Genomic DNA, 19,759 nt, shown 5'->3' with positions numbered 1-19,759 from the left:
GGGTAGATCCGTAACGAGTCTGATTAATGGGGTATATTCACTAAGAAGGAATTAGTGTCAGCATGGGCCAACCGAAGTGTGCTTGATGTGTCTGTATAACATACACTTAAACCAGTAATACTTCTTGAACGTCCCTACACTATTTGAACTATACATTAGGCAGAACCATCTCACCTACCCCTCAGGAATAGCTCTTTATAATGTACCCTGGAGGTGCTGACAAGCTCTCCTTCAAACTTCGGCTGTAATGAATTGGGCTCAATATCAAATTTGACATTATTGTGAGAAATCTGTAATAATGCCTACGTTTTACACTAAAACCTTCTGTACAATGTTTTCAATTGTCTCATTGAGCGAATGACAATAATTTAGCCTCCAGGGCCGGTGCTTAGAATATACGTCTATTCATTTTAATGAGAAAATAATGGACTTCGGACTGACCACCTCGCGGTGCCAAAGGGGCTGCCGCACGATAATTGCATATTAGTTTGTTCAGAGTCAAAAGAAAATATTATTCGTTTTGTTACATGTTTGGTTGGCGCTGTATATACAATATAAAAAAAAATCCCCATTGTTATAATGAAGTGTATTTTTTGGAATGTGGTGTTTTAAAGAAAGAATGAGGAAGAGATCAGAATTGAAATTTATTCCATTTAGTTGTTAGCATGAAAATGTTTGTTTTAGTTTATGTAATCAGGACAATGTTTTTTCTCATTTTTATTTGCTTATTTATTTTAAAATCCCTTACTAACATATCACATGACCATAGAGGTTTCTGGAAAAGAAACATAGAATTTGTCGGCAGATCATCCTATTTGTTCTGGCCACTTTTCCCAAAGCCAAGGCTCCGGCTCACGCTCCTCTACGTTTTAAGAGCCATGGATGATCAAGACATTGACCTCAAGCCTACGTTGGCCGGACCAGCCATATTTTGAGTTCAATTGGAAAAAAATTGGAACCGATTACGTTAGAGATGAAGGACGAAGACATTTTATTGTTGAAAGGAGACATCTCAAGGTCAAAACGCTCCAAATAAGATTCGCCACTTTGTAGCCTGAAGTACAGAGGAGCAATTAAACTCAAGACAATCGACTGGGGATTGTTTGACGCGGCGATAAGGTTCCACTCGTTTGCCTGGATGGAGAGCCATAGAGCAAACAGTATTGTAGCTTTCCAATCAGGGTTAATTTCAATTCACCCAGCGGAGAGCCCGTGTCACCCCCTGTACTGATTGTCTATTCTGAAGAAGCTCTTAGCCGTTGCTTTTAAAAAAAAAAATGGAAGATTTTTAAATAAGATATTATCCACCCCGGGGACGTCTGAAAAGGCTGTAAGAATTAGAAAAAGGTCATTCTTTGAACATTTCTCTATCACGTGACAGCACTGCAGATGATATTAATCATAGCATGGAAATGACAAGAGATCTCGCAATCAAGTCTAATAACTAGCGGAATTGCTTTTCGAGGGAAAATATCGAGGCTGCAGGAAAAAAAGAAAAATTATATTTTTTAACAGGCACCTGTTATGGTTAGATTTCTGTTCCTAAAAAAAACCTAAATATATTAAATATTGATACTTTGTCAAAAGTAATTTGTCAAAAATACATTTCCAGATATACGCGAGGTTGATACAACAACAAGGCGGAAGATAATATGCTGCTAATTAGGTAATTATTCTTTTTCGAAGCTTCAGAAGTAAAAAAAATATAAAAAAATATATATATATAAAAAATCGGTGTTAATATTACATATTTAAATATTAATATTAACATTATATTACTTTTTATACAAACCTTAAAGGTTCTGCAATATTTTGTTAATTTTTCTTTTTTTCCTGCAGCCTCGATATTTTCCCTCGAAAAGCAATTCCGCTAGAAGGTTCTAGAAGCCAGATCCTGATAATAATAATAATAATAGCAACACGTGCGGAGTATGTTATTTATTTGTTTTTTTTTACGGCGTCCTCCTTATGACAAATAAGATTATCAGAACAGCCAAAGCTTAAGTAAAGACAGGGTAATCATCTTAAAAGGTGCCGATGGCAGCGGATTCACGCGTGTTAAGTATTAAAACTGTGTCATTACAAGTAACGTACATACAATTTGAATATTTTAAATAACGAAGATGTGGGCAGGTTGGAAGAACACGCAACAATCTGTAGGGGAGAACAATTATTAGATCTTTTATTCTTTCATCGATCTGTATTTCATACAATTAAGTTAATATTAAAATTAAGAGACTTGGCTAGGGTCTCTAGGCATGGGTAATGTGAATGTTGCTCCATTATAGTAATTGATGCCACATAGTATTATTAGAATAATAAGTGTTGCACCCATATATAAAGGTGTCCTAGCCATTCAGTAGCACTTGGGCCAAGCCGAGCTTGGGCCAAGCCTGGACAACCTCATTGAGCAGCTTGCAAGCCAACCCACACTTAAGTAAACAGTCCAAATACTCAAACTGTGGTCAGCGGGTATTGAGCTTCACCATACTTAACACCTTCAAGTCCGGGACGTACCTGGTACTTCCTGGTCAAAGGTCACCGGCAGACCGGGACGTACCAGGTGATCGATGATGGGTGTCCCCAGCGATCCGAAGCAGCCGCTCCCCCTCAATTCTGTAGCTCATACGTGTATTAATCTTTATTCTTTTACTTTCGACTAAACCTAAAAGCAAGGGGAGACATCTACTAAGCTTGATATGTCACTCCTAAAATGTCTGTCCCTATGATTCAGGTTTTACAACCCTGAATAGTGTAGCTAGGGCAGATTTTCCCATATCATGTACCAGGAACATTCCTAGAACCTCATTCTAGGATCAAAATGAGAGGGGAGTACCCATAGCTTAATGTTCTTTCTACCCAGCTTTCTCCACATTCTACTCTTTGTGGTCTTTAGAGACCTCTGGGGTCTTTTTTGAAGTCAGACACCGTCAGTCCTGATGTCATTGTGACATTAATACAAAAACGATGGGACATATTATTACGTCCTCACAGTCCCCTGCCATGTGATCATGAGGATGTAATAATACACCCTATGGTTGTTAAGGGGTTAAAGATGCCGTAGAGCACAACTTAATAAATATAAATAGATACGTTTATAGTTCTTGAAAAGGTACTTTTCTGCCGCATACTAAATGTACGCTCAATTCACCGTGCAGTTGACACAATAATGATTTTTACGTTTATTTGCGGGATAGAACGGCTCCCTGATGTTATTGAAAGGGAAAAAAGAACTGCTATTGGCAGAATTTCAAGGCTTGGAGTGGTTGGAAGTGCAACGTCTTTAAAAGCACAGCTATGTTTTGCACACAAAAAAGAGAAAATACAGAACAAATATGATTTGAATGCAGTTGCCCTATTTAGAAAGAAACCTTTTAAAACTTGGAAGGTCCCAGATAGCAGAAGCTTTTAATATTTCATTTTCAGGAAACCGAAGGTTGAAACATCGACATGGACGCATCTTAAAAGCACGACTAAGCAGTCTGTGTTCTGCCGTGAATTGTCAACAAAGAATTACCGACAAAATAAGAAGTAATGTTCCTCAATTCCTCTAGCCTTTGTAGGAGAAATTGTTCTTAACAAAGAAGAATGGTTTTGGGCGCGGTGGAAATCGTTACTCCAAGACTACGGCTTGGAATATCTTCACTTATCATCGATTCCTTCACAGAAGAAACGCCATTCTGAAAAGGTTACCCCAACAGCTTTCAACCTACGTCAAAAAACTGTACATCACAATGAAAAAAAAAGTGTTCGAGCAATTAAATTAATTCTTAATGGAAATCAATCATCTAAATCCAAGATGGCGGGATTACATTCTAAACAAAAGGCATGCCATTTGGGAACTATGGGAAGACTGTTCCAGCAAGTATCTTCAAACTGCTATTGTTTGTGATCCTGGTAACAGAACAGGGCTATCAGTATTACCTAGAGAATATGATGGTCTTGTGACCTTCATTTACAGCTGGCCCTTATTTCTCAAGTACACCTATCCTCTGAAAGCCTTCTTAACCCAGTGATCTTTTTTTGTCTAGGATTTGTATCAACTGTGAAATGTACATGTACGGGCTCAAAATGCATTGTTTTCAATAGGTTCCATTGTCCTTAAGGGGTTAATGTGTCATCTCGAGTCTTCACATGTGTTATGGATATTCACATTATGCTTCTGTGCTCCAGAAGTTAGAAGCAAATCACGCCAACTCCCAATGCCCCTACCTACAGGCAAGGTAGGTGCCGGCCTAGAATGCAGATCTACACGGCAGCGGCCCACACAGGGGGCCTGAACACCTAAGGCTTATTCTAACTCTGAACACTCACGTAAAACACACCTGTTTAGGGAAGCAAACAATCTATCCTCCTAATACCAACAGCCTAAAGAAACCATCAATCCCCCCCCCTCCAGATCTTCAGACCATTGATTTCTCCATGTGACCTTTGCTACAATGTAATCGCATCCTCACTCAAGCAGTCTTATGCCCATTTCCTTCTGTACCTGTATGCCTTCCATGTGTCCATGTTAATCTGTACATAGTTACATGGACACCCCAGTGATCTGTGCAGCCTCGCCATCAGAGAATGCATATTAAAGTACTTTTTAAGTGCTTTAATAGTGTTAGTCAACGTGTAAATAAATAAATAAATAAAATATGTTATCTTCGGAGAAGCTGCAGCTCCAGAGCTGCTTGATGCGGCCAACTAGCGTAATTTACTGCGGTCCGACAGTTTGGTTATTGTTAGTTCAGTAATTGCTGCTACTGTAATAGCGTTAAAGAATCCGATGGCGCCCTACAAATAAAATGCTCTCCTACTAGAAAAGAGAGCCAACGATTATTTAAAGACATATATATTACACATCTAACAAAATACATTTTTCCTCCCCAAAAAATCTATTAAAGTTGAAAAGTCATTGTGCTCTACAGTTAGAAACCTAATGACCTACGTGTTTGTGTAAATAAACGATATCGTTTCTCAACCATCCTTTATAGGATTTACATTCAGGAACACACAAGCCGTAAGCTGCGATACAAGTCCTTATTAACAGTATCTAATGAGCGAAAACGGTTTGACGTTCCATAATAGGGTATATTTTTCAGACCAAATCAAAATGTAAAGGCAGCTGTTCAAGTGTCAAAATAACGAATCACCAGTTTGTTAATTGTAAACGATACAATTAATATCCGGATGCAATTAAGACGAACGGAAATACTCTGGTTCGCTGCTAAAAAAGTCTTCTTTACTTTTATCTCATTCCCGCTTCATGTCGTTAAAGACTGAAAGAGCCAAAGTACGAAAAGCTAACAGCGGAGCGGAAAATAAAGAGTGTTCTGGAAGGCAAAGGTCGCTGTAAAGTCACGAAAAAGGGATTATGAGCCATCCAGTAACTAGTACGTTGTGTGAAGTAGGAGTAAAAACTATCTTATCCTTAATATCAGACGTAAGAGAGGCTTGTTTATAATCCTTCGAAAGAAAAGAAGCCTTAGGAAACGCAATAGCTTCGTAGTAAGAACCAAACTGTTCTGCTGCTTCTGTATTTGGATGTAGAACAAGCCATGAACCTCTTTCCCATTCCTCCCCGTTCCATCTACATTATCTGCTATATTTTCAAATTAGGCCATGGGATATGGACACCATATTTTAATGGCAAAACAGAGAATTCCCTGATTCTCCAGAAAGTAAAATGATGGTATGTCTGGATAGGTTGCCTTCAATGAAGAACTTGTCCAGGTGTCCATGTTCTTCTCGGTTAATCGATAGAATTACATATAGGCTCTACGACTAAAGAGATTTCTTTGTGTTGAAAGATCTCATAGTTATCACACCTCGTATGGTGGTGGAGCTTCACCAGTCACATCTACAATTGCCCCATTGCTTTCCAGCAGTGCCGCTGAAACAAATCCTTAATGACTACCACCGGTGAAGGTTTTGATCCCCTTGTCATCAGTCCCGGAGTATCTCCTACACGCTACCCTGATAGGACGGGTTTGAGAAACAGACTCATAGTTATGTGTCTTCTAGATATAGCTCATGAGACGTCATGAAAGCTGTAAGAGCTTTTACCAAGATTTTTGAAAAATACATAGAGTTAAATATCTATTCGAATGTCTTTTTGGGTTATCTGTCTACCATCTTCCATTTATTCGCTTTCCATGAAAGCCACATGACATTTATCTGGTTTACCATGGCTAAAAGTAAACATTTCACAGAATCGTGATATTTGTTTACTACAAAGCAACATATTTTGTTTACTTTCTTGGCATCCAACAGTGGGGGAAAAAAAAAGAGTAAGACATAGAATACAGAAAGTGATTTTGTATGGTTACCTTGCTTAGGAAACCATCTCTTGGGTGTTCACAGGGTCATCTGAATACATTAGTTTGTCCAAAGCTCTGATAGGTAACAGCATAGCATGAAGTTGCAAACAATCTAGGGAAAAAAATAACCATAAATTATATTTTTTTAAACATGTTCGCGTAAATTTTGTAATTTTTGAAAATATATTAAATGTATAAAAATATTGGTGTTAAAAATGATATCTTACCAAACTTTTATTAATATACTATTGATATATATATTTTATCAAAATAAAACAGGACACTGTGAACCCCATAGGAATTGTCTACTACAATTACAAAAATAAAGAAAAGTAAAAAATACTTTATATACAAGAAAAAAAAATATTCATCGTTAAATTGGTTTACCACAAGTCAAAAGGCTGGGCAAGAAACGGTGTTGATAAAATAAATGTAATCTTTTAGAAATGTTTATAATTTTTTCAGAATTTTCTCTTGTTTTATATTAATGAAATCTATGAAGATTTGCCTTATTTAGTGCATTTAAAAAAAAAAAATGACATTAAACTTTTTTAACTCTTAAGAAAAGATTCAGTACAGTACTGGCACCGGCAATGTTCATAATTCCCTGCCGGACCCTCAGTCTCGGAAGCGTATGGACACTGCCAGCACCCATACTGTCAGAGAAAAGGACCAGGTAGTCGAAAGTGCTTGGCAGTAAGGTAAATAATATTGTTTTTTTATTCAATCACTAAAAGCAACGATTTCCTTATAAGTAAGATTTCCGAAATAGTTTTCGTTAGTGTTAAGAAAATGTTTGATGTCACTTTAACCCCTTCAAGACCGGCACGTACCTGGTATTTCCTGGTCAAAGGTCACCGCCAGACCGTGACGTACCAGGTATGTCATCGGTGATGCGTGATCCAGCGTCGCTATGAACGCTGTGATAGCGAGGGGCGGCTGCTACTGACCGCTGGGTGTCCCCAGCGATCCGCAGCAGCCACTCCCCCTCAATTCCGTGCACGTGATCGCTTTGGAGCGAATCACGAGCACGGAATTAAAATATATAAAAAAAAAAACTGCGGTCTTCAAGTACGCAAACGCCGGTCCTGAAGGGGTTAAACATTAAACAAGTATTGAAAGGGTTAAATTTTCTCTTCTTTATTTTGGCTAAATTCATGTATTTCTCAACATATCTATTTCCAATCTTAGTTATAATCCAGAGTTGGCAATAATGCACAATTATTGGATCAGGCAAATGCCCGATGGGTCCCTGGCTCCTGGAGCAGAAAGGGTGCTGGGGAATATGGCCATTAAAATGAGCATAAAAACATATTGTGCGGCCGCTGATATCCAGCCGCCGGCAGCACCTACATCATCTGGCAGCCGCTGGCCTTAAAGTGCCAGGGCTGCCTTGTAATCGCCAGTCCGGCCCTGATTGTTTCACTAAAACAAGTTTCCAGTTCATTACTGATATCACTGACCTGCCAAAAAGTAATGAGTTCACGCAGAAACCCACGCTATCGGATCTACCGTAAATTCCCCAAGAATTAAACCTTTTAATTCACGGCATTCATAGGGAATGAAAACTCTATAGCCAAGTCAATCAGTTGTTAACATAATTATATCATGTGGCAAATTAAATCTCCAGGTACTGATTCAGGAATTCTTGGCATCCTTACTCCAGAGCTGTGTTAATGAGATCTTAGAATATAGCAACCATAAATTACCAAATGATCAACATTTTGGCGTAAATCCATGAGATGGATTATATAAATAATTATAAAAATTAATTTCACGCTGTGTCATGAATTGGAATTGGAAGTGCGGACTTTAGGTCAACATGACGTAACGAAGGAGTTAACGATCGAAAGACTCGTCGCGTCTAGTACCCTGTTATAAAATGTCTGTTCTCGACCATCTTAAATACATTTAAATCAGTTGTGGAATTTTATTTGTTGGCTGCACGAAAAAAAAATTTGGAACAGTTAAATGGCATTTTTTGGGGATTTAATGTTAAATATCTTTTTCATTTTTTTTTTTTGTTTTAAGAACTGATATACTTTTTGAATCGAAAGGAGCCGAGGAGAAAAAACAAAACAAAAACATTTTAGAACATGGAAATTTTAATTGAAACGTTTAATATTATTTATTTTTTATAATTTTTCCTGATTTGATTATTGAAATGATTTACTCACTTAAATTTTTTTTTTTTTTCTTGATTTAAATTTTTTTTTCTTTTTTTTTTTTAAATCTGTAGAAAATTAACATATTGGTATTTGAAAGTACGACAAATGTATCTATGTAGGAAAACCAGAGTTTGCAGGAATGTCTACACAGTAAATAGCTTATTAGAGGAGACATGAAAGAGTGTTTTTCCCTATGATGTTGTGCGACGATGGCAACCATTTGGTGTCATCAGCATCCATTAAGCTAAGGCTTTCTATTTTATAGCTTTTATTCGCCGTATGGATCAAAGCAGGCATTATTCTAATGGAGGCTTTAATGAGCGTCTGCCCTCTTAGCCTAGTGAATTCTCAGTTGTGGACATATATTACTCCGCCCAGCAATTCTGGACTTAAGGAAGGATGGATAAGGTTATCTTACATTATTATTACCGCAACATTACTTAATATACTTATTTCTTCAGAGATTGTGGTCTACAAACAGATAAGCTACCTACTTAACTTGAGATCACAGGAAGCAGGGTATAATCCTTCCAGACATGATATATACCGTTTTCGATCAATCGCTACTAAAGCTAGGTTAATTTTTATTTTTTTCCCAAGACATGACATGGGATTCGATTAGCAGCGACCTTGGCAATCTCATCATTTTGTGTATATCGCGTCTCGTGATCCACTTTGCACTTGACTTTTCTCCTTACATTCAAGTATATTGATTAATAAAACAACCAGATACATGTTAACCATTAACCAAATGCCTTGTTCAGACCATTTAGGCTCTAATTATTTAAATAATGAATATTACAAAATATTCTCTGATTAAAATAATTTGTTAAAGCAGACGAATTGGAATGAGCATCCGTTGACATGTAAAATAATAATAATAATAAAAATAATAAAAATAATTTGAATATATTTGGATATTTATGGGTTATAAGTTAGATTCAATATTCAAGATTTTGGAGAAATTCTATTAAATTGGAGATTTGTTGAATTTAAATCTGAATTTCCAAAAAAAGTAAGATCAATAATAATGATAAAAAAAACACTTTCATTAAATGAAAAGATTATAGAACATTTCCGTCACAGATAACCAAAAATCAAATCTACAATGTTAATTTTATCAATTTTAACAATAGGGAAGACGTAACTTAATGTGGAGGAGTCATCATGCGGATCCCGAGAACAGGAATTTAAGATGACGGTTCCCATGTGATACCAAAGTGACAGCACTGCATTATTATAATTATGTAATTTGGCGCCATATCTGGTACATTTCTTACAAATAATTCCATCCTATTGACCTGTTATCCTGCCACATTTCAGAGAGCGCCTCCAAGCTTTTAAAAATATATTTTCCATCTCAACCTCGGCTGAAAACTTAATTTATTTTAAAAACTTTTTCCATTCTCCACCTCCCTTGACCCTCTATTCCAAGCCCATCCATCACGCTTTACTTAAACTGGAAAATACTGGTGTGTGTCCCCTCGTCCAATCCAACGCAGTATCAGTTACAAGTCTACATAGCCACAGAAATCTCTTTATTTCAATTAGTCGTAGACTAAATGCAATTATTCTGCACTCGCTAATATAAATGGTACCTTTTAGCTTAACCAAAACATTAATTGAACTAAACCTTTGCAGATATGTTATTTCATCCTTTCCTCTGAAGGCGAAAGCACATGAAAGCACAGAAACATATATGATTTTGTTTTTGTTTTTTTTAGTTTCTATGGCAACAGCCTATCAGTGCCTGGCTTTGAGCCACATGACAATTAAGTGTTCCCAGTAAAACTATGCAAGAAGGTACATTTTGACATAATTAGTTATATCTTTTCAAACTCAATTATGCAACTAATTATGTTCAAAACCAAATTTATTTTAATGTATATATCTGTGTTTAGGGGAGGGATCAGGGTTAAGGACGCCTGATTTAAAGTGTGATGTTAATCCCTGATACTTTTTCTTTAATATCCATTAATTTATTAAGGGTGTATCTGCAAATATTTCAAAAACAACACTGAGATTTAATAAAAAAAGAACTTTATTTTTTTTTTATTTAAAATACGGTACAATACGAGTTCACACCCCCTCTATGCTAAATTGACTGACCCTCTAAGACCGGAATATTTGAAATTTTATTAAAATTTCTGCCATCAACCAAAAATGATGTAATAGTTATGCTGGAAAAAGAAAAATCAGCCACTTAGTTCCAACAACTTCCATGCAATCTCACAAGATAATAACATGAATAATAACAAAATTAAGGATATATTTATACAATGTATCCTAAAACCCCCAAATTCATTTAATGTTACTGATTTTGCCAGCCTGCTGTAATCATTTAAAATTACGATTAATATAATCCGTAACACAAATCTAAGTTATCATGAACCAAACAGTGTATGGTTAACACTTTCATCTTTGATCCTTTGAATAAATTATGTTAATAATAATAAAAAATATATAAAAAAAAAAATGTTAGGTTTAGGATTGGCTCTGTCGATTTCCTAAAACTCTTTACGGTGCGTAATCACCCTACGGTAGGTCCGCCATATCTCTTCGCCGGTATGAAATTGGCTGTGGCAGAATGCAGTATCTTGCTTAATCATCTGTGTTAGCACAATACATGCTGAAGGACTCTAGCTGATGATCTCTCATGAATGTTAAAAGACATTTATGAGATCAGTAGCGCAGCATGGCTAATTCAGAACTACGATTAAAATGATCGGTAAAAGTAATGTCTGTTAAAATGTGCCCGCAGTTTTTGGTTTCCAAATGAGTGAGATACTTCAGAAATCCTAAAAAAATATATATACATTTTTGGAGTGCAGATGCAGACACGTTTGGCCTGGAGATTCTGCAATGCTTTTGAGTAGGGCTGGACTGTCAATGATGGGGCAGCTCTGGCGCTTTAAGGGCAGTTGCTGCCCAATGACGTATGTACAGCCGGCTTCTGGATATGCATGGCTGCCTGACAAATTCTTATGTTTTCTTAGTGTGGGTCCTGGTGGCAAGAATGAGCAGATCCGGTGGAGGGCAAAGGGTCTATTTCCCCCTCCCTCCAAGAACGCCAACAGCATGATTCACAAGTAGGGATAAAGGTAAGAGGTAAGTCCTGAATCCTTAAGGCCTTTTGCTCCTAGTTTCAAGAAGGAGGAGGGTTGGGCAGGGTTGGGTAACGTCATGTTGTGTGACCTTACGAGCTCCCTGGATGGCAACCTGAAGACAGGGTAAGCTGTATATGTCTGTCCAGATTTGCATGTGTGTTTGGGTATGTTATCATGTGTGTCTGTCTGGGTTTGTGTGTCTGTGTATGTGTGTGTGTCTGGTTTAGCATGCTTTTCTTGGTATGTATCTGGGTGTGTGTGTGTATTTTTGGGTATGTTAGCATGTGTGTCTGTCTGGGTTTGTGTGTGTGTGTGTCTGCGTATGTGCGTGTCTGGCTTAGCATGTTTTTCTCGGCATGTATCTGAGTGCGTATGTTTGGGTATGTATGTGTGTGTATCTGTGTATGTGCCTGGGTAACTGAATAAAAATAGAGTGGCATATTATGTGTGTGTGTGTGTGTGTCTAGGTATGTTAGCATGTGTGTCTGTCTGGGTTTGTGTGTATGTGTCTGCATATGTACATGTCTGGCTTAGTATGTTTTTCTCAGCATGTATCTAAGTGTGTGTGTGCGTGTCTGAGTATGTATATATGTGTGTGTGTGTCTGTGTATGTGTTTGGGTAACTGCATTCAAATAGAATAACATATTAGAGTCCCATCGCTATATGACAATTGCTCCTCATAAATAACTTGGTCAGGTATCATGCATCTCACTTCAAAGCACTTCAAAGAGCAAACGTTGCCTTAAGGTTTAGCTCTCTATATATGAATGTATCCGGCTCAAGCAAATCTAAGCTTATTACAATAATTATACATTTCAAACAAGGCAAGACAATCTTAAAAACGTACATTGAAATAAAACATTTAGAAGAAAACATAATTCAAATAATAAACATATATTTTTATTAAAGTACTCTCGATAATGTCAATAAGTCAAACAAAAGATTCTTTTTTTATATACGTAATAGTCAAAATCGCAAAAAAAGCATAACCTAGTTATATTTCGATGTTAATGGTCCGTACAATAGATTTGCGAAATTAAATTATATTTTAATGAAGTATTTAGGAAGCAAGAACCACTTTCAGATGTGTTTTGAAATAATTGAATGGTGCAATTAGATAATGTGTTATGCTGCTAATATTTAGCTAGATCTACACAATGAACTAAATCCTATATATATATATATATATATTTTTTTTTATTATTTTTTTTATTTTTATTTTTTTAATTTTTTTTAATTATTTTTTTCCAGTCTCTAAATATTATCTGTTTATGTAGAGACATCCAAGAAACGCATAAATATGTAAAATAATAAGTTTTGCAATATAAAAAAAAAAAGCTTCTTCTTTTTCCTAAAGCAATGCGTTCGGAATGCAAAATCGATTGAACGCAATAGAAAATACTGTAAATGATTTATGCCCATTTGTTCTAATATATCTTTGTAAGCTAAGCCATTTATCTTTAGTACATAAATATTTAATAAGAAATAGTTGCAAAAAAAAAATTTCCATGGATAAGCAATATTCATGTTGAGTAATGATGTAATATATATATAAGCTGGAATAAGATAATGCATTTATTTAAATATGATGGCCAACTATTTAGTAGTTACTTCATTTTTTATAGGTGGGTATTAAATTTTGCCCTACACACTGTCGGTGGTGGTAGTGGTTAAAAAAAAAAAAAAAAAAAAATTATATATAAACATTGCTTGCCTATATAGATTTTGTTTCCTAAAGCAAGTTAGACAGCACCTCTGAGTTATACTGGTTTATTATGGTAAAGGTATTATAATTCAGGGGCAGGACCATCTGGCAAACTGGGCAAATCTGGAAACTTCCCAGGTCAGCCTTGGCAGAGCCCTCCCGCTTCAGGGGGCGTGGCTTAACATGTGGGCACGGCTACCCAGGTAAATGGGTTGGATTGGGCAAAGGGTGGAGCTAGCCACTGATAAGGGTGGAGCTATGTCCAGATATTAGACAGTTATATAGGAGTGGGTGTGGAATTGGGCTGGTAATGGGCGTGGCTAAACACCCAAAGAAAGAGGGACCCGCGGAAGTGGCTTCTGAGATATGGAAGCCTTCGTTGGGCCGGTGCCAGATAGCTCTGAACTCTTACCTTTTGTGGCACAACACAACAACACAGCCACTGCTATAAATAATTTGGGGGCCACTGGCCTTAAAGTGCCAGAGCCCCTTTTTTTTCCTCAGTCTGGCCCTATTCAGGGGGAATTTGATTATTGTCTGTAACTTCCTATGTTGTATTTTTCTTTTAAAATATTTTAAGCTATTTGGCTGAATCAATCACAGCTAATTGGACAGGAATTTTCCAATAGATCACATTGAAGAATTCAGATAAAACAGTATCTCGGCTCAATGCATTTCCAGAAATATGTTTTTTTTTTCAAATCTTTTTATCTTATTTTTTCCCATCGTAATCAATGGGAGCCATCCAACGTTTCCATCTTATCAGATAAAAAAGATATTCGTTATGCACCTGATTATCTACATGATTTCCAAGGAACACGCATTTGTTCATTAATCATGCAAAACAATAGTGTGATTAATTGGATCAGTTGGAAATCATGTGTTTTTTTAATTTTAATTCATGTGTAAAATAATTTTGCTACACGACTGTAATTTGATATACGACAGCAGAAAACATTTACATCATTACTACAAAGCAACCTAACAATATGGTACAATATTTTTAGGGAAAGAAGGAAGGTCGGGCCACGGTGATCGAAATTGCGCAACATCTGTATTTAGTTCAACTATTAAAAGAATTGGTTATTATGTATTATTTATATAGCGCCATCATATTCGGCAGCTTTGTACCATAGGGTACTATCTATTATCTACTATCTGTGAGAAACAGACCCATTTATAACAAAGTGGCCTGTTTTAGCTACAACGTGATTTACGAGTAATATGTTTATATTAACAAGTGATACGTTTTAACTGAAAATGGAAACAAATAATAGATTTAGTAATGTATGATCTGCCCCTAGTGTAGGTTTTAGTAGGACGTATAAATGCGATATTATTCACCAAGGCTAATGTTAAAATGAAAAGAGCTATGTAAATGGGCCACGTCCCTGGAGAGGACCATAAAGCATTGTCTTCATGAATATATAAACATGATTTCTCTTATCTTGCTCTAAATTGGCTGTAGACGTTAAGTTTCCTTTTTTTTTTTTGCTGTCTTAATGGAATATAAGAAACCCAAAAATATTATTCCAAAGCTGAGACCTTGAAGAAATAACCAAAGACATAGAAATATAGAATTTGAGGGCAGATACGAGGCACTCAACTCATATAATAAAATTTTTTCCTGATGTAATACTCCGATTTTAATCTTGATGCCTATTTTTTAAGCATTTGTATGAGAATAAATGATAAATATATCCTGATGAGAACCTCTCCATGTTTTTGTCCCTCCATGTTGGGTATAATTAGTGTAATTGGGACCAGCATCAGAGCTAATTAAGATTCAGTCGCTGTTCACATTTACTCGAATAGTAGGGATGGTTTCATGGAGAGAAGCACAATATATTGTTGGGCGTTCAGATAATTTTATTTCATAATGGAATTCACCTAGAAGTAGAGAAGAGGCTTTATGGGTTAGCGCAAAGGGCAAACTAGACTAGACCTCTACGAAGCTAGTAATAGCAAGTGTATCCACTAGGGGGCGCCAGAGACATGGTTCACTAGACAAGCTCATTTATATTTGTTTGGACCATTTTTTATAGCTTTGCCTATATATTTAATACAAAATACCTCTTCTTTCCCATAATTCCTCACTAAAGACTGGATTGGAGTCCACCTTCTTGCACTCTACCTGCTACATTTTCACAGCATGCATGCCAATCTGGCGTCGTTGACGTTGAGACGTTTCAAAATGGCGTCATTCCTGGGAAAAGCTATTACTATATATTTGTAGAAGCGAGACCTGAATTCATAACATTAGATTCTGCAGAAAAATGTCATATTACACATACGGTCCAATAGAAAATAACAGGTAATTGATTGTTTTAACCCCTTAAGGACAATGGGCGGTCTCTAAACCCATTGACCCGTACATGCACGCGCTTTGTCATTAAGGGGTTAATTAATACTTAAGTAAAACAACATGACTAATATGTTGCATACAGGTAAATAAACTAGGATTAGAGAATGTGATATGTTTCTACTTTCTTCTCTACTTGTATTGATGGGTGGATAAAACTGGATATATAAATATACGCTCATAATAACTGCATATAGATTTTTTTTTACAATAAAAAATACTTTACTGTCGATGTGTTTTAATTTATTAGGAGAAGATTATGTGTTATGAATAATAGCCATGCTTTAAAAGATTTCGCCAGCAATAATAATACCGTACATGTACTGTCTCCAGGATACGTATTAAAACAATAACAATTTCAAATGGTGAAGCAGGGAATATTTATTTAATGAATTACTCCCATTAAAATACTACAATAAATGAATAGTAAGAGTAATCAGATTACTATTGAGATTGAGGGTTATTTTTTTTTATTCCTAAATGGTCCATTTGACTTGCACGTGTCTATGTAGCCAATAATTAGCATTTTTTTGATCACCTGATACATTAAAATTACAATGAATATCCCCCTTTACCACTTTACTGATGATATGATAGCAATGGATTTATTAGACCCAGGAGTAGTTTATTCCAAGCATTGTTTAGCACACTTTCATGTCTACACCTGTCTAATATATAACAATATTAAGACCAAGTGCTGAAGGCATACGTTTCACTAACGCTCTCATTGAATACACTTAACCGCTAATATTCTCTCTGTAGAGCCTGCAACGAAGAAACACGTAGAAATACGTTACTGATCAAACCTGGTGAGAAGAGCCTTTGCGAAAGCTTGGAACTCTCCAGTGTCCATGGGACGTTGGATCTAGAAGCCAGTGTGATGGAGAGGTGGACAAGTGGGTTGTAGAACGGTGCAAGTCCCACACAAAGTTGACCTTAAGATATGGAGGTCTTCAAGGGTGACTTTGTCTACATGTAAGACCCAAACAACCCAAGCATTTCAGTCATGGTCCTTCTAGTCATAGAGCAGGGTGAAGTAGAAGAATGCTCCTGCATGAGCTACTGCAATGACCTCACCTGGTTCTGCATCAATTCCCATAGAAGCCAAGACAAGAGCCAACAATATTTTACTGAAACAGGTCATGATGTCCTTGATGCAAGCAACCACAGAAACGCTACTCCGGAGACTTATAACTTTAGACAGTATGGGAAGTACTATTTTTTGAGGGTATGGGCCAACCTTTTTCACCCCACTTTATCTATCCTGCACTGGCTTGCCCACTTCTAATGTTGGTCTATCTCTACGCATGACCGTGCTTAGTGATGGGGGCATAAATGATTTTCATACTGAATATATGAGATACATCCTTCGGGTGTTCGAATTATTGTGGCTCCTCGAAAATTGTAATGTGAGAGTTTCAAGTGATATCACTCGGTAAGATTACTCGGATTTTAAAGGGAAATCGTTTAGGAATGATTGTGCATAATAATGGGTAAATTAGACGTAATAACTATACTTTGTTATAAGTTCCTTGAAACTTTTCCTATTAGGAAGAATTTAAGAAAGAATTCTGTGTAACTTAAAACATATTAGAGATAATTTGCACCTCTTATGCACACAGTTTGACAGAAATATTTGAAAGTTCAAAAAAGTACTTTATAAACCTACATCTTTCTTACAGATATAATTGACGCTGTCTTCAATGCTTCTGAAAATGCATCCAGTCCCTACGTATTAAAAATAAATGTCCTTTGAGAACGTACATCTATCTCTCAATAGCCATCCTGAAAATGGTCAGCATAAAACATGAATTACCTATAATGGTATGAATTTGAAATAAACATTTTCATAGAAATAGTCAAAATTGGATTCTGGTTCTAAGAAATCTCAGTAATGCACTAAATGTTTATTGTCATGCTAGTATACGGTCTGTTCATTGAAATCTTTAGAATGATTTATATATCGTTTTTGAAACATGAGTGGTGGCATGGACCTTCTATTGGCACACTGTCCTCTCCAATGAGTGTCTCTAGCAGCTCAAGGCATTGGGTTATGATGTCATCTTTGGATAGGTATGACATAAGAGAGGGGGGATCTGTCAATGATATGTCAAAAAGTGTATCTGGGGCAACCTAGGTTGAGCGTCATCATTAGATGGGTGGTGGGCCAACTGCAGACGCTTCCCAAGAAGGGAACAGATCACGTTCTTGCCCCTCAGTGGGGAATGTAGCACCGGGAAGCAATGCTATGCATTGAACACCACTAGACTACCAATGAGAAGCCCCTCGACTCACCAACCAATCCCAATTTCAGGAATGAACCCAAAGCAAACCATTCATAGGTCTTATACGGATGTACAGCACTGAAAAATGGATGGATTGTTAATACAAACTCTTGAAAGTCATTGTATCTGCTGTCATTTTTTCCCTTTTCAGCTTTTGTGAACGATAGTAAACCTGCCAAGAGATTTTTATAAGTATTTTTTTTCTCCGAGATGCCTGTACAATATGATTTGTAGATAGAAAACAGCTGGGGAGCTAATGGCAAGGATCAGCGAGCACGAAAAACTCCAAAACAGCCTAAAAATGAAATGACATTATGTACAGTATAGGCGGTAACGCATCCTGGATGTCTCCTTACTGCACGTGAAATCAAGTGATTGATCTTGGATTGATCTATGGAAGTTTGCTTACAGAGTGCTTATCACCACTAAAGTAAAATCATTAAAGCAAAAGCAAAACAGTCGATAACAGAAATCTGTAGGGAGGTTGAATTTATTATTTATTCTAAAATAAGGTTGGATCTTAAAGGAGCAGTGATGGCTAATTACTCAAGTTTGACTACTTTAATATAAAAGTCCAATGCATTCCAATACCTCTGCACAACATACATGATCATGCCTAGTATTTTTACATGCTTGCAGTAGAATGCACACAGGCATGAATGCACACATGATACCCAATGCTCCTGTTTGACTACAGGAGACAGCCAACGAGTGAGTACGCTGGCCTAGGGCGACGAAGAGCCCTCCCCGGAGCGGGACCTCTTTGAGCAGGTCCGGCTAATGTCAGTGGGTGGTCTGCTGACGTTGGTGGGTGATCCACAGACGTAGCATGCGGGATTAGTGGTAGGAGGCGTTATTCAAAGCTGCTCCTGTGTCCCGGAGATTCTCCTCGGTGACCTGAAGAAGCGGTGCTTCACTTGATGTCTCCTGGCGAAACCAGGACAGTTCCCAGTTATGGTCATCAGAAGCACTGGCGCCACTGCTCCATGAGCCATGGGGGAGATCATGGATCTCCCATAGTAAACCTACTCATCCCTGGACGTCTTGAAAATGCAGCTTGCTAACATATGATGTCATATCCTGGCACTCAGTAGAGAGGACGGCAGCAGAGGTAAGTAGGGAGGGCTGCTAAGGTCTTGCCCTGGACCAGGCCTAAGGCTGCCCACATCAAAATACACCACTAATGAAAGCCATCTCATAAAGTACGTTTTTGTCACAGGAAGAGATGAAAATATTGCTTCTATTATTCCTCAAAAATAACATTTGGGAATATTTTTCCCTCTCTGTCGTTTGGTTTGCACAAAATGCTTTTTTAATATTTAAATCCAATATTTGGTAAATGCAATGTGCGTGTAATGAAATTACCTATTTTCATGTATGCCACCATTACAACAATTCATCGAAATATTTTTTATTCCATTTAGAAGCTGCTGGCGTATAACCTTATCAAATATTCTTTATAGATAGCAGCATGCTTTGATTTTTTTTTTTTAAAGTTTCTATTCAGTTTCAAAATAACAAAAAAAAAATGTTGATTTGATTTTAAAACCTTTGCTATGTTCAAAAGGAACAGATTATAGAAATAGGTTATTCTGTCCTTCTAGAACGTGTTGATGAGAAATGAATATTAATCAGTCTTTTAGTTTCACCACATCTATAAATATTGTATATGGCTGGATGTATATCAGCGAACCAATAAAAATCCACTCCCAACATTTTACTTTATGAGGCCACCATTGCTGTCGGTCATGTGATATTTTGGGTGACTTCCCCGACTCAATCGGCACACTAAGCTGATGCTTTATGGCAATGCTAATGAAGTC

General features: G+C 36.9%; 1 protein-coding gene across 2 annotated transcripts in view; it reads right to left on the bottom strand.

Moving 5' to 3' along the window:
- LRFN5 (leucine rich repeat and fibronectin type III domain containing 5) overlaps nt 1-19,759 on the bottom strand; it is a 75,872-nt gene that overhangs the window by 24,248 nt on the left and 31,865 nt on the right. The window contains exon 2 of one of the 2 annotated variants that reach the window (XM_053475728.1): nt 6,318-6,420. The exons of the other annotated variant lie outside the window; for it this stretch is intronic. The gene's annotated coding sequence lies outside the window, so the exon portion shown is untranslated. The remainder of the gene's footprint in view (nt 1-6,317; nt 6,421-19,759) is intronic. 2 annotated transcript variants of the gene reach the window in all.

This window comes from Spea bombifrons, chromosome 9, assembly GCF_027358695.1.
Source record: "Spea bombifrons isolate aSpeBom1 chromosome 9, aSpeBom1.2.pri, whole genome shotgun sequence".
In the NCBI taxonomy this organism is placed as follows: domain Eukaryota; kingdom Metazoa; phylum Chordata; class Amphibia; order Anura; family Pelobatidae; genus Spea; species Spea bombifrons.
Note: the sequence above shows the minus strand (reverse complement) of the source record. Positions and strands in the feature narration are given on the sequence as shown.